Source organism: Topomyia yanbarensis, chromosome 1 (assembly GCF_030247195.1).
Source record: "Topomyia yanbarensis strain Yona2022 chromosome 1, ASM3024719v1, whole genome shotgun sequence".
Classification (NCBI taxonomy): Eukaryota; Metazoa; Arthropoda; class Insecta; order Diptera; family Culicidae; genus Topomyia; species Topomyia yanbarensis.
The window spans coordinates 28923803-28937016 of record NC_080670.1 but is presented as its reverse complement, the minus strand read 5'-3'; the positions used below and the strand labels follow the sequence as shown (position 1 = coordinate 28937016).

Sequence of the window (13214 nt, the reverse complement as noted above, 5' to 3'; positions counted from 1 at the left end):
CTTTTTTTAATAACTTACATTGTACTAAACGAAATTACATATTTGCACAGATCAGTTGGTCAAATTTTATCCAATTCTTTATTAAATTTTGAAGTATTTATTACTTGTATGCAAAACTGTCGAAAGTGGCACAGAAAATCCAAAATTTGAGTGTATTTCAGGCAGAGTTGTCAATATGGTGTATCTAAGAAACCCAATCGAATATTGGAAGTTTTTTTTTATTATTTCGATTATAGAGGTTTTAACCTTAAGGTCATTCGTCTCTTTGGGTTAAAAAAATCGATTATGAAAAATTTCTTGCCCTATGTGCGGGGTCGGGACTCGAACCCAGGTACGCTGCGTACAAGGCAATCGATTTACCAACTGCGCTAAGCTCACCCCCGAATATTGTAAAGTTATGTACGTCCCGCATGTATATTTGCGCTAAGTGTTTCATTCATCGTTCGCTAGTTGAATGAGAAGCATGTGGATACACGCTCAGATGATGCGGTAAGAAGAAGACAAACAATTACTTTTGTACTTAATCAGCCTTATTCATTATGATCGCTTTTTAGAACGAACGTTATTATTCTCAAAAACAGCGAAACCAAACAGGTGGCAGATTCGATCCAAAATACATTCTTTAATGCAACAATTATAATACTTTGTCCAAAAAAAAATTGGGATTGTATATTTTAAAATAAATCTGAAGCTAGCCCATTTTCAGATAAGACACGATTTGTTTAGTCTATAAATAAAAGATTCATTTTGCATAAACTTTCAAAAAAAAAAATCATTGCAATTTTTGGCAATTTGGTTTTTCATGCGGGCGAAATCTGGCGCGGGTTCAGTGCCTTTTTTGTGTCGTCTTCCATAACAACCCTGAATCTGTCATTTTTGTGGTAGGGGTAGCTGGGATGAGTTTTGGATTGAGTTCAACACACCAGGGTGCGACGGGTGATTGCGACTTGCATTGGGAAACAATTGGGAAAATTATTTCATTGCTTGTGTGTGCGATTGGTTTTAATACTCATTTCAAAATGTTTTCGGCGGTTTGAAGGTACGTAGCCCAAACAACACTTGCAACATGTAATGGCCGCGGTTTGTTGAATAACCATAAACGTTTGCTGGTGCGCTTTTTTAGTTGCTAAATCAGTTGAATAATGGTTTATGTACGCTTCTTTTCAACGAATTTAGTTGTAGAAACTGTTAGTCAACAAGCGGTGCTGCTTGAGAGGGTAATTAAGGGGGGGGGGGGTGGTAACCCCGGGAGTAGCGTCCAAAAGGGGCTAACCTACAATTCACAATCCTTTCCTTATCTTTCGTTTTACAGTTATGGTGTCTTTGTCAAAGTTGTTGTGTGATATCTAGCGCTTTATCTAATCATTTCATATTAGTTCGGAATTCAGTCGCTAGGGCGGCGCTGTTATCAACTTCTTAATGTAATGAGATAGAAAGATGGTATCCACGGCAAAGTTGTATGTCAGATAATTACAAATATATCTTCTGAAGATACCAACTTTGTAGGTCCAACAGATTATGAAATATGGCGCATTTTTGAAAACATAATCTGTAAGTAAATGTTTTAACTAAAACCTTCTCTATCTCGAAACATACTGGACCTACAAAGTTGGCGTCTTCAGAAGATATGTTAAAAGTCATAGGATCTACAACTTTATCAAAGACACGACATTTCAATCTAGTTTTATTAAAAAGATAACATCGCCACCCTAGCGGCTGAATTCCGAACTAGTATGATTCAACGAAATAAAGCGCTAAGTGCCATACAGCAACTTTTCCCAAGACACCATAACTTTATAACGAAAGATAATAATTGATTCCACGGTTTTTAACTTCCAGAACAAAATGTACCAATCTTTTAATCCCTTATTGCTCAGTCAACTTTCAATATAGAGACATGACACCGTCACAGGAATTTTGGAAAAAATATACATTTGTACTAGAAATATATATTAAATAGAAAATAACCATACATAGCAAGTGTGTGAGCGGCCCTCACCTTCAGGAACGACTGTTTAGGCCGAAACGTCAACGTACAATGCAATCCAACTAAAAACAGTATTATATCGAGTTCACCGATATGTGAGCTACAACATAAAATTTACTGAATCCGAATCGATAGACTAACTTTTTCCTAACACCTCGGAAAACGAACGAGAAAACTTGTATTTTCATAAGACTAAATGTGGGGTTAGCCGCTTTTGGACGCCAGCTAGTACTGGGGTTACCTCCATGGTCAACTTTGACCGTTAATAGCAAAAAATCTAAAAATTATTTTCAAAATTTATAAATGGCAGTACACGTAGACAACTTAGAACTATCAAAAAAATGCCGATTTCGGAAAAACTGTGGGTTAGCTCCTTTTGGACGCCAGCCATTCATATGCTTCGAAGATTTTCATAATTCAAAATTTATGTAGACGGCAATGCATGACATACTTTTTCAATATTTATGATAATATGTACCCTAAGATGTCCTGCGACTAGTTTTCATTCTTTAGTAGCACGACTAAGTTGGCTCCGAATTTGCGTTAGTTCCAAAAACGGAAACATAATTTGTGTTCCTGAGTAGACTCCTAGTCAATGTCCCGCAAGAAAAGAAGTTTTTTGCTTGCGGGACATCACGTTTTTTCTAGAAGTTTTCTCAGGAATACAAATCGTGTCTCCGTTTTTTAAGCTAGCCTCAATCCAACACTAGCATATTTTAAAACATGCTTTTCTGAATATTTGACTCTTGGCCATGTTCTAATGCTCTATTGCTAATTCAACGAGTTTAATATGAAGACCTAATACCAAAGATACTGTTTCGAAAACTCAAACCATTCGATTTATTCCCACATAACATTTCTGAATCCCGGATAGTCAAATCGATCCTGACTAGGAAATTTAGAACCGATCAAATAGTTGCCCTGGTGCTGTGGCTATGAATGTCTGTTAAAATTTAACAAATTTTCGAAAATATGTCGGAAGATCATGCTCGCACCGTGCGAGTCGCACGGTTGCCAGTTTCCTTGTGAAATATCTGGAACAATGGCAACACTGCTCCTCTTATCTTTCATTTCTCGTTGCGTTTTATCACTCATTTTTCCCCTGTCATCTCAAATATTATAGTTTTATGAACTAGTTTACGTGAAAATGATGGTCTGTTTCACTTAGTATTTAGTCGCTTCTTATTAATCGACGTCCTTTAAGGCTAATGACTGCGCTTTGACCTGGAAAGACGGATTGATGAGAATTTCATCAGGCTCATAAAAAGTTTCAAAATTAATCGAAGAGGGATCGCTAATCGCGGAAAAATCCTGCACACACGCGCTAAAAACTTATTGTGGTCAGCAGCAAGGATCGATACTCAAATTTTAAGAATCGATTGTGAAGTCCGTGTTGCAACGTGGAATAGCGCAAAATAAAAAAAAAAATCTAAAGCAATTTTACCCGATCGCTGTTTGTCTTTGTAGATAAATTAGCTCGCAAGTTTATGATTTGGCAAGGCACCTGTAGTTTTGGAAGGCAAATCAAGGCATGCATCACTGGAGCGACTGGAAATGGACAATTTTACATCTTCTTATTTGTTGTGTATGATGGAGAAATGGTCAGTGGCGCTCCTTTCGTATTGATTGGCAAAGCGAACAGGCCGAGCTATCGATACTGTGAAACACAAGGGGCGAAGAACAACTGCCATTTCGCATACCGTGTTACTCAGTATACTACTCAAATAGTCGGCACAGAATAATGAAATTAACTAATATGCAGGATATCTATAAAGGCACAGCAAAACTTGAATCTAGCGATACTGTCCAACGCCATCTTTTCTCAAACTCTACGCCGAAAACCTCTGTAAAACTGTCGATTGAACACGACAAAACCCACTTCGTACGTCGCGACACTTGGCTTTTACGACTCTTAGTTTTTGTGGCATACGAAGAGCAACGTGCAATTCCCGTAAAGTACGATGTGCCTCGCAACCACCGATTGTGTGTGTTTGATGTTTTACCCAATCGTTTGTTTCCGAAAGAGACACGACCCGTAACGTTGCTATGGTAAGCACTGTGGGCATACGTAACACGTCATTTAGCCTGCTTTGGGGACATTAAAACATCTTATACTATTACTGTCCTGCAATATTTCGAGTGGTTGGCAAACAGTGCGACGTGCCACCGAAAAATTCTGACGAGCGTAAGTGGTTGACGAAGTTCAAGTTCAGGGTCAGTCCGATGTCGACGAGCATGTGGGCTTCCTGGCGTGTTGAGCGAAACAATCGAAATAATAACTGGATGGGCTAGCGAAAAAAAACGCTATCGCGTGTATTATTATTGTGATTATCACTGGTCCAATTTTGAAACAGCGGAAATAATTTTGACGAGACCGCGCCTCTGAAACATACGACTCAACCCTGATATGATTCTGACAACAGAGAAAAGTAGTAGTGGGTTAAAATGGTTTTTTCTCTGGTCTTAGGGTTCAAACAAAATTTCAACAACGACGCTTTCGGGCGACCTTTAATGGTAAGTTTACTGTGGTATAATTTCCGGTCGCGATCGCATTGTTCGGCATGATCATGCATCGGGTCCGGGAAGGTTTTATTTTTGAGGGTATGCAAATGTGGATTGCATCTCTCGCCGCGGGTCGTCGCTCGGCTGTTGGGGTAATCTTACAACGATGCATACAACATTTAGATTGAAAACGGAACACTATTGTCGGTTTCATACCGGTTCGGTTAATTTGAGCGATGCAGACGTTCACCCGCCGGAGGTGCATGACTAACTAAACAGTCGAATGGTTTTGAATTAAACATCGTCACTGAATTATGTATGTTTTTTTTTCTCGTTACCGTTGGCTGTTATCTAATCGGTGCATAACTACGCGGTATATGGGCAAAATATTCAAAGAAAAACTTCATTTGGATCTTTAAACTACACATATTATTATTTACAGCCATTACAGTTTGTCTAACAATAGGTCACCTTCGCTCGACACATTATTAACTTTAATAACTGGGACGTCGGAAAAAAGTTATAGTCTGAGTCAATTAAGCACACATAATTGAATTAACAAAATAGGTTTTAATTTGGAAAAAGCCATTTGTTCAAATAGATAGCTCGTAATGTGTTCAAATCTCAACATTTTTAAATTTTTGAGCTAAAACAGATTGAAATCTCACTTAAAATTTGCACTTGTCAGGTATTCAGTTGTTTATCTTTTTCTTAGCCGGAAAGGAGATCTTTACGCGTTCTCCATTCCTAATGATATTGGAGCGGCGGTGTACAGCCCCGATAGCCAAGAAGAATATGACATTCATTACAGTCGAAAATAAACCCCAAACGTTGCCACTTGAGTTCAAAGCAAACACTTTAGCAACTATATAATTTGCATTATAAACGCGTCTGGGAAAAATATTCAACGGAATAGAATATGTCGCCGGATACTGCCAGTACGCCACTAACCAGTTCCAGCCAGATTCTCCGATAGTATTGACACTGCTGACAGCAGGTAGGACTGGATTATTGCTGGAACGAACCACAGCCACAATATCAGCCCCTAACTTAATCAACCACTGAAATAGAACCACGCTACAGTTGAAGCTGGAAGCAGCAGCGGTTTCAGGAGGAAACGGGCACCGGGACTGACATCGGCTGATTCGCGCTTTGCAACCGCGTGATTTCCCATCTTCGCCACATAGCCCGAGCGCTAGGTATGTGTACATAACATCATCATCGTCATTGAGCTTGATGGTCTGGCGCTTGGCCCGAAAAATAACATGACTGCATTATTTTTTCGGCACAGATTTTGATTTTTTGGCAACGCTGACAAAAAAAAATCGAGATGAAATTTTGAACGTACAACCTCCATAATGCAGATTTGGAGGCTCAGTTGTCAAATGTCACACACTATGTGCAACAGTGGCAGTCAGTTAAGTTTGGAAGCAGCTATTTATCAAATTAATTAGCGCTAGTTGGTTCAGTAGGCGTTGCAAATCGACTAGGTCGGACGTCAATGGTTATTTTCTTGATGGACCCTGTTTGTGTTACGAATTCTGAACTGCTGACTTCGGTTCCAAGTTGCTCTAGGTCCGCTCTAATTTCTACAAAATTTATGTAAACTTGGTCAAAAAAATCAAACTAGCACATGTCTTCAAACTTAGCAATCCGTTTTTTTAAAAGACCAAAAACAAATACCTAATTGAATTTTATAATTTTCAGACCCTTTCAGCTGCCGAACAATAACTTAGCATTCAAATTCAAAATGCCATACGTTATTTTTGAAGAAAAAACATGTACAAAGTTGGCGCTAAAAAAATTGCTCAAAAACTTGATCCGAAAAAAAGACGTGCCGCTTTCCCCGATTTTGCAAGCAACACTGTCTGCAAATCTGCCAGCTGGAAAAAGCTTTCCGGACCGGCCAGCCGTCAAAAGTGAACCCCAGTTAGCAGTGCGACGACGGTGCGGTGGTAAATGGCCGTTCCGCTTTTGATCTTTCTTCATATTCTGATTTTCTGCAGTTTTCAGTCTACGAATGACTTTTCGCTTCGTCTGCTGCGGTTGATTCGCACACCAGCGACCCTAGCGAAAACGGTTTTAGCGATGTACTTTTAGCAGTTTACGTAATAATAGAAACTATTTGCACATTACTTCAGCAAGTAATGAAACTTTTGTAACAAAATAACATATTCGATTGGTCCAATCTGGGAGTTACGCCAATCGAAGAAGGCCGCATCACGCCACCCCGTTTCACAGGGCCTGGAGAGCTGTCAGACGGTCACGTACACAGCACTCCTGCCAAATGGAGTTTTGACATTGAAAAACTCACCTTTCTCGGAAACAAATGCAATAAATGGGGAAGTTGTCACTACTCGATCGATATCCGCTTGGTCGCTCCTCGGTGTTAATCAATTCACTTTTTCACTTCACCAGAAAAAAAACTTCCACTCAGCAACCGAATTTTCACCAGCAAAGTATCACCTTGCAGCACAAAGCTTCCTTCGCCGAAAAAAGGGGAACCTAACCCGGTTCTGACCGTATGTTCCAGTACTTTAACCCCGATCAACACTCTTTCACGCTCTTTCCCGGACGACCTCTCGATTCGAACTGATCCGTTAGAACGGGGCGCTATTATACTTTATAATTCGCCGGTGTGCGGAAAAAAGAGTGCGACTATGCGCTGTCCGAACCGCAGTAGATGCGCTTTTTCGCTCACTCTCACTGCTGGCGCAAGATTTGCGAGAGATTAAACCCGGTCGCTCATGAAAACGTCACAACACACCACAATACAACCTTTCCCGTACCGTACAGGACACGTCCGCGATGCGGCCAGCAAGCCAAGTCAGGTATTGAGAAATTGATTAGCCAACGGGTCAACCGGGTTCCAATCGGAAAGTCTCGAAACACTGATAAGGATGACTTTCGCTACCAGGCTCGATGCGATTAGCATCTAATGGTGACAGGACGTAGTAACCTTTCAGCTATCGTTAGGCAGGCGGGTGGCAATAAAACAAAAAAGAATAGTCACCTCTTGATGCAGTCAAATACCACGAGGGCAGCTTAAAGTACGTGTCCTTTCCGTAGTTGTGGTGCATCCACGCGCGCACTGCTGCTATATTACTCATCAATAATAGGCGAAACTACCGGCTAGCTACCAGCACCTGATGACTGAAGAAGTGGTCGATGGTTGGTTTCTCTTTCGTTTTCCGTTTTGCATTTGTAGATCTCATTACTCCGTACAGGGTTAGACGAATTTGGCCATACATTATTTACATATGGTTGTGGGGAGTATTGTCGTCTGCACGTTCATAACAATTTTATTTTATGATTTTTTTTTGTTTGTGTTGTCAAAGTGACGCCTAAGACCGTGTGGTCCATCTTGCCATTTTATGATTTTAAGAAATTTGAGTATCCAAATAGATGGGAGGGTAATATTTGAAACATCGTTAGAATATCGGTACTCATATTTAATTTTTTATTTATTTTTTAAATGAGTTAACCCCTTCATGCCCATTTTTTTGTGGACAACAACGTTTTTAAACAGCTATAACTTTTGATTGAGACAATATTTGCTCACAAAACAAGTAAGGTTAATAAATGTGACTATTGTTTTTCTCTTGAGTATTAACAATTACAAAGATCAGATCTAAAACTGAAATTATTGCAATTAGTCTGCGTGGATTCCGATAGATCAGTGCTGCCAGGGACAGTTTACGTTGACGACAGAAAATGAATTTTTCATGTACCTTCCTTCAAAAAAAAGTAAACGTTATGCCTATTGATTTTACACATAGATTTTTGCAATTAACGGAGGCATATAGACACTATTTGCTGGCACATAAACCTAATGTGTGTATTTACAAGAAATATTTAACGTTTGAATTTTTTTCAGTGTTCGTTATGTTGCAATTTTATTGAAAATTGAACTCATCAATTTAGACTGTCTTTGGCTACATTTACTACGTAATTGGACTATTGTAAATATTCTAGGACAGCGATTCTCAACCTGGGGTCCGCGGACCCCTAGGGGGCCGTGAAGTCGTTTCTGGGGGTCCGCGAAGAGGAAAATCTTTTCCGGACGGATATTGAAACTTCAAGTTTTTGTATCGTATCAGACTGAAACTAATATATTGACAGCATAGAAATCGATGTTAAGCCGGGGGGGCCGAAATCGCCCATGGTAATTTCAAAGAGGTCCGCGACCGCCCAGGATAATTTCGAAGGGGTCCGCGATGACCCAAGGTGATTTCGAAGGGGTCCGCGGAGCAAACAAGGTTGAGAACCGCTGTTCTAGGAGAATTGTATTGAGCAGTGGAAGGTAAAAATTGAGCAGTTTCTAGCACTGTGAGGAAAGTACCTATTTTAATGAAAAAAAAGGCTTTTCGTATTTCTTAATCCCACCTTTTCAAGGAAAAATAGTTTTGAAAAACTACTCGCCCTAGAAAAAAGTTGGGCATGAAAAGGTTATTTTGACTTTTATGTTTTTACGTTACATAAAAATAACATACATAAACTATAATACATATTCTATAAACATAAAAATTACATACATAAACTACATAAACTAAAAGAGCCTGTCTATCGGATCTTGTTGACACAGTTTGTCGCTGTATGTTAGGATGCTCTTCCTTGGCGGTGAAGCCTTAGTTGCGTTGTTCGCCGCAGCTAAGGAGTCATTCGGTCTGCCTTCTCTCGCGTTATCGTTCACGTCCATGTCGTCAACGGTACTGTTTTTTTGCTGTTCTTATTTATTCCTTATTTTTACGGATCGCAATTGAAAACCCTTTTTCATTTGTATTTTCTTCTTTATTGGTGATACTGGTTGTTGGTTTGGCGGCGCTTGACGTAATCGTTGTTATGTTCTTTGCTGTTAGGTGATTGCGCGACTCTTTGTAGTTTATTTGCATGCCTCTGCTTGTTAGAGTTATCTGTATTAAACGAGTTTTGATTAGCACCTTCAGCTTGTGGTTTTTCGTTGTGGGCCGTCTCATTGAGCGGAGCGTTTTGTGTGAACCAAATGTAAATTTATTTTAGGATTTCGAAGCAAGGCAACAATGGACCTCATGTGCAATGTTCAGGTTTATTTATACATTCATTATGCACGAAAAAAAGTATTTTTAGCCACGCAAAGCCACACATGCGAGCGTTCCAAGAGTAGACGTCCAACCATTTCCACGGCGGACATGATAACTCTTGATTAAATCGTCCGAAGCGAGATATTCAATGAGATTTTTAAAACTTAGGCTTGTAGCTACTCGATGAACTAAAAATAAAATAAAATAAAAAAGATTGAATTTCAAAAAATGGCATCAAAAAACGAAAAAATCTCATATTTTGAAGTAAAATTTGCTCACTGTTCTTCAAAATAATGGGGAGAAAATTAAATTACACAGTATTCCATGGCTCATCGACTGGCTACACATATTATGCACTCTCATAAAAATCAAGTAAATCCGTAAAAAGTTATTGAGTTATCGTGTCCACCAATTTGAAAAATGTGGTTTCGAAGAACGATCGATCTGCGGGTGTGGGTGCAAGCCCGAGGAACGAATAGCTGTTTTAAACAAAAGAAGATCAGCGTGGCCATCGAGATAGTGCGATTCTATAGGTTCAATACTAACAGCTAAGCGGATAAAAAAATACTTTTTTTACCCACTACACCAGAGGCCCTCTTTAATAGCCCTCTATATTTGAAACAAGAAAAGGTTTTGATGTTGATATTTCGCTCCGGCTTTTAAATTAAACGTTTGAACAAAGTAGACAATTAAAATGATATTTGTCAAGAATAGCCACTAGGGAATAGCCAGGTCCGTAGCGTTCAGCTGCCCCCAGCCGCGTGGCACCTAAATAGTGATAGGGTTTATAAATAAATCATTTTGTAAGTTTCATAGAAATATAAATGGGGCAGGTAACATTCAAGAACAGTAAAGAAGACAACCTGTGCTTTACAAAGACCATGGAGTACACAAGATCAATTATCATCGATAAAACGAAAGAATCGAAGTGTCCTCGGTACCGAGAGGAGTTTCACCAAAACATAACGTTGCGATACTCAACCTAGACCAATTCAGTCCTGCAGTAACATGAATCTCTGATTGAAATGTTGTGCCTCTTAAAATTTTTAGTGTTCCTGGAAGGGCTGGAAATTCCTCGTTAGATCTCTCTTAGATAATGGGCTGTTTGCATCCGTTTTGTGTCAGCGCTTTCTCGAGCTGTTATATTCGGCAAACTCTCATTCAACCTTTACAAGAAATCCCATCTGCCTATAGTTTAAAGTGGCAGTAACAAATGTGCCCACAAGGGGATCGTCGGATCAGCAATCTTCTTGATCCAAGAGAGCATAATGATGTGTCGTGGTGAATGTCTTAGCTCGCTTTAGTATATCTTCAAAAGAGTGCTTGAAGCGACTTTTAAAAGAACGCTTCATTTACTCCGGGCGCTGTTATTAGATCATGTGAACTCTTCCCACAATAAAGGCGCACCTTTAAACACTGTCAATGCAAGAGTAATCCTAATAAATCTCTTCGCACTTGTCACACGGGGTCTTATTGCTATAATGACCCATCTGCTTGTATTCAGTATAATGGATGACGCGCTGTACATCCAATTTTGTTCCGTCTTATGCGAAGGCCATTCAAAATATTCGCTTGCTGAAGCAAGGAATCCATGGAAACAGCCAATCCCTTGCTTCAGTAGATCCTCGTATAGCGAACTCATATTGGTGATCACAACATCGATCTCACCTTTCCAACAGGCATGTAGACACGGTAGACCTTCATAAAACACTTGTCGACAGTAATGCCATCGACTGCTTTAGACAGAGTATCACATTATTTAGGCAAACTTTCGAAATGTTTGTCACGTCAGAATATTTCTGCTTTAGTTCTTTCGAAATCTCATATAATACTTAGCGGATTAGCTGCCCTCTCAAAAAGATCAGATAAGGTCCGATTGATACGGGAAGTCGTAGTCTCCGATTACAAATCTTGTTCTACATCAATTTTACCATCAGTTACCATAGCAAAGTGAAAATTTTAAGACTACTAAAGAAGTGACAGAAATTACTGGAGGTATAAGGAATTCATAAACGAGTCAGGGGATAGTAAAGCAATACTGTGGTCTTTACTCGATATATAAATGAATTCTGCCTATTTTTCGACTACTGACAATAACCATGTTTATAAACCATTAACAGCAACAGATTATGACAGCATCTACACACCAAAATTTGGTTGTCGATTTCAGTAAAATTTTGCTGAATTTTCATCAGCTGAAAGTTTCAGCAATACAAGATGCCGAAAATCGGCAATTTGAATTGCACCTGTTTAACAGATTCGCTTTGCTGCAAAATCAGTAATTCAAATTGTCAAATTGAAAGCGCAATTATCGGATTTACAGCAGTTTAGCTCGGAATACGGAGAATTGCCTGCAAAAGTATCAGATCATGCTGTGAGGGGTGCTGTCCCAGTTAATAATGAGCGAACGAGATATTTGCAGATACGTCATTTAGTAGGATAACTGTCAGTTTGTTGGCTGAATTTAATTTGTTTTTTTTTTTTAATTTAAAAGTCACAAAGGAATGATTAAGGTTTAAAAATAATATGAGTGTACTCGTAAGGACACCCGCTATCAATAGATATGAAGCGAACTGGTGGCCGGGCTTGCCCCTGCAATAGACGACAGCCCTAAGGGGATATTATCACATAAATGGTCAAAAATACTGAATATTAGCGCTTGGTTAAAAAAAGTTTCCTTTTAAAAGACATGTATTTTTTTGTGTTGAAATATATTCGTTCATTTGGGAGATATAAACGCGCAAGATCGACACGTTTTTTCAGTCGGCGAGAATTGCAAAGGATGGATAAGTTGAAGCGAATTGCAAAAGGATCGATTTATATGATAGTTCTGTCAAATTGATGATAATTTCGAGCTTTGTCAATCTGAACTAAATAAAAAAATTCTTACTATTTTCGACTAAAAACAAAATCATGAAACGTCATGATTTGATGTAATCTCGCAAAAAAAAAATTGGGTAGAAGATTGATTTTTTGAACTTGACACATTGAACATAACAGCCAATCATAGTTTGAGAAATGTAAAAGGCATATTTGTAGTCTTGAGTGAATTAAAACAGGCTTATCAACCATCATTTCTTGCAACTTTATAAAAAATGTTACTATTATTTATAGGGATATATTTTCGATTTGAAATACATTTTCTTGGAATTCTAAGAACGTCAAAAGTGGTCGAACACTCTTTTTATGTGTTCCAATTTCTATTCTTGCGAATTTTTAGAAGCCATATTGGTGTGGTTTTATTCGTACTGGATTTTCGCCAGCTTTCTAATCTGTTATAAATGCCCATACGATTTTTCGACCATTGAAGATCACGCACATGTACACGCATCCATACATTTGCATCGAACGGTACGTGTCATTGAAAAATGTTAACTTGTGACGTGTTTCCATGGCTTTTCCGTGCATGAAAAGACAAAGCGTGTTGCGCAATATTGCATCAGTTCCGCCGAACTCACCGGTCGAAAGTTCAACAATTCTAATCTCGTCCTGGGCGACAAACAACTTAACTGGGTGGCACTGGGTGAAAGTTCACCGCAATAGATGACAGAGTATGGAGAGGTGAGGAACACTGTAATCATCACTCTAATCTTGCGCAAGTGTTCACCGAATGTCTAGGCGATTGATAACGTACGGATTAGCAGCCAAAGTACTGAAAAATATCC

The 13214-nt window shown here is 39.0% G+C and overlaps 2 protein-coding genes across 4 annotated transcripts in view; both read right to left on the bottom strand.

Moving 5' to 3' along the window:
• LOC131677201 (acyl-CoA Delta-9 desaturase-like) overlaps positions 1-7100 on the bottom strand; it is a 49216-nt gene extending 42116 nt beyond the window's left edge. The window contains exon 1 of the mRNA XM_058956908.1: positions 6804-7100. The gene's annotated coding sequence lies outside the window, so the exon portion shown is untranslated. The remainder of the gene's footprint in view (positions 1-6803) is intronic.
• LOC131677187 (serine-rich adhesin for platelets) overlaps positions 1-13214 on the bottom strand; it is a 945885-nt gene that overhangs the window by 775838 nt on the left and 156833 nt on the right. The gene's annotated exons all lie outside the window — the stretch shown is intronic.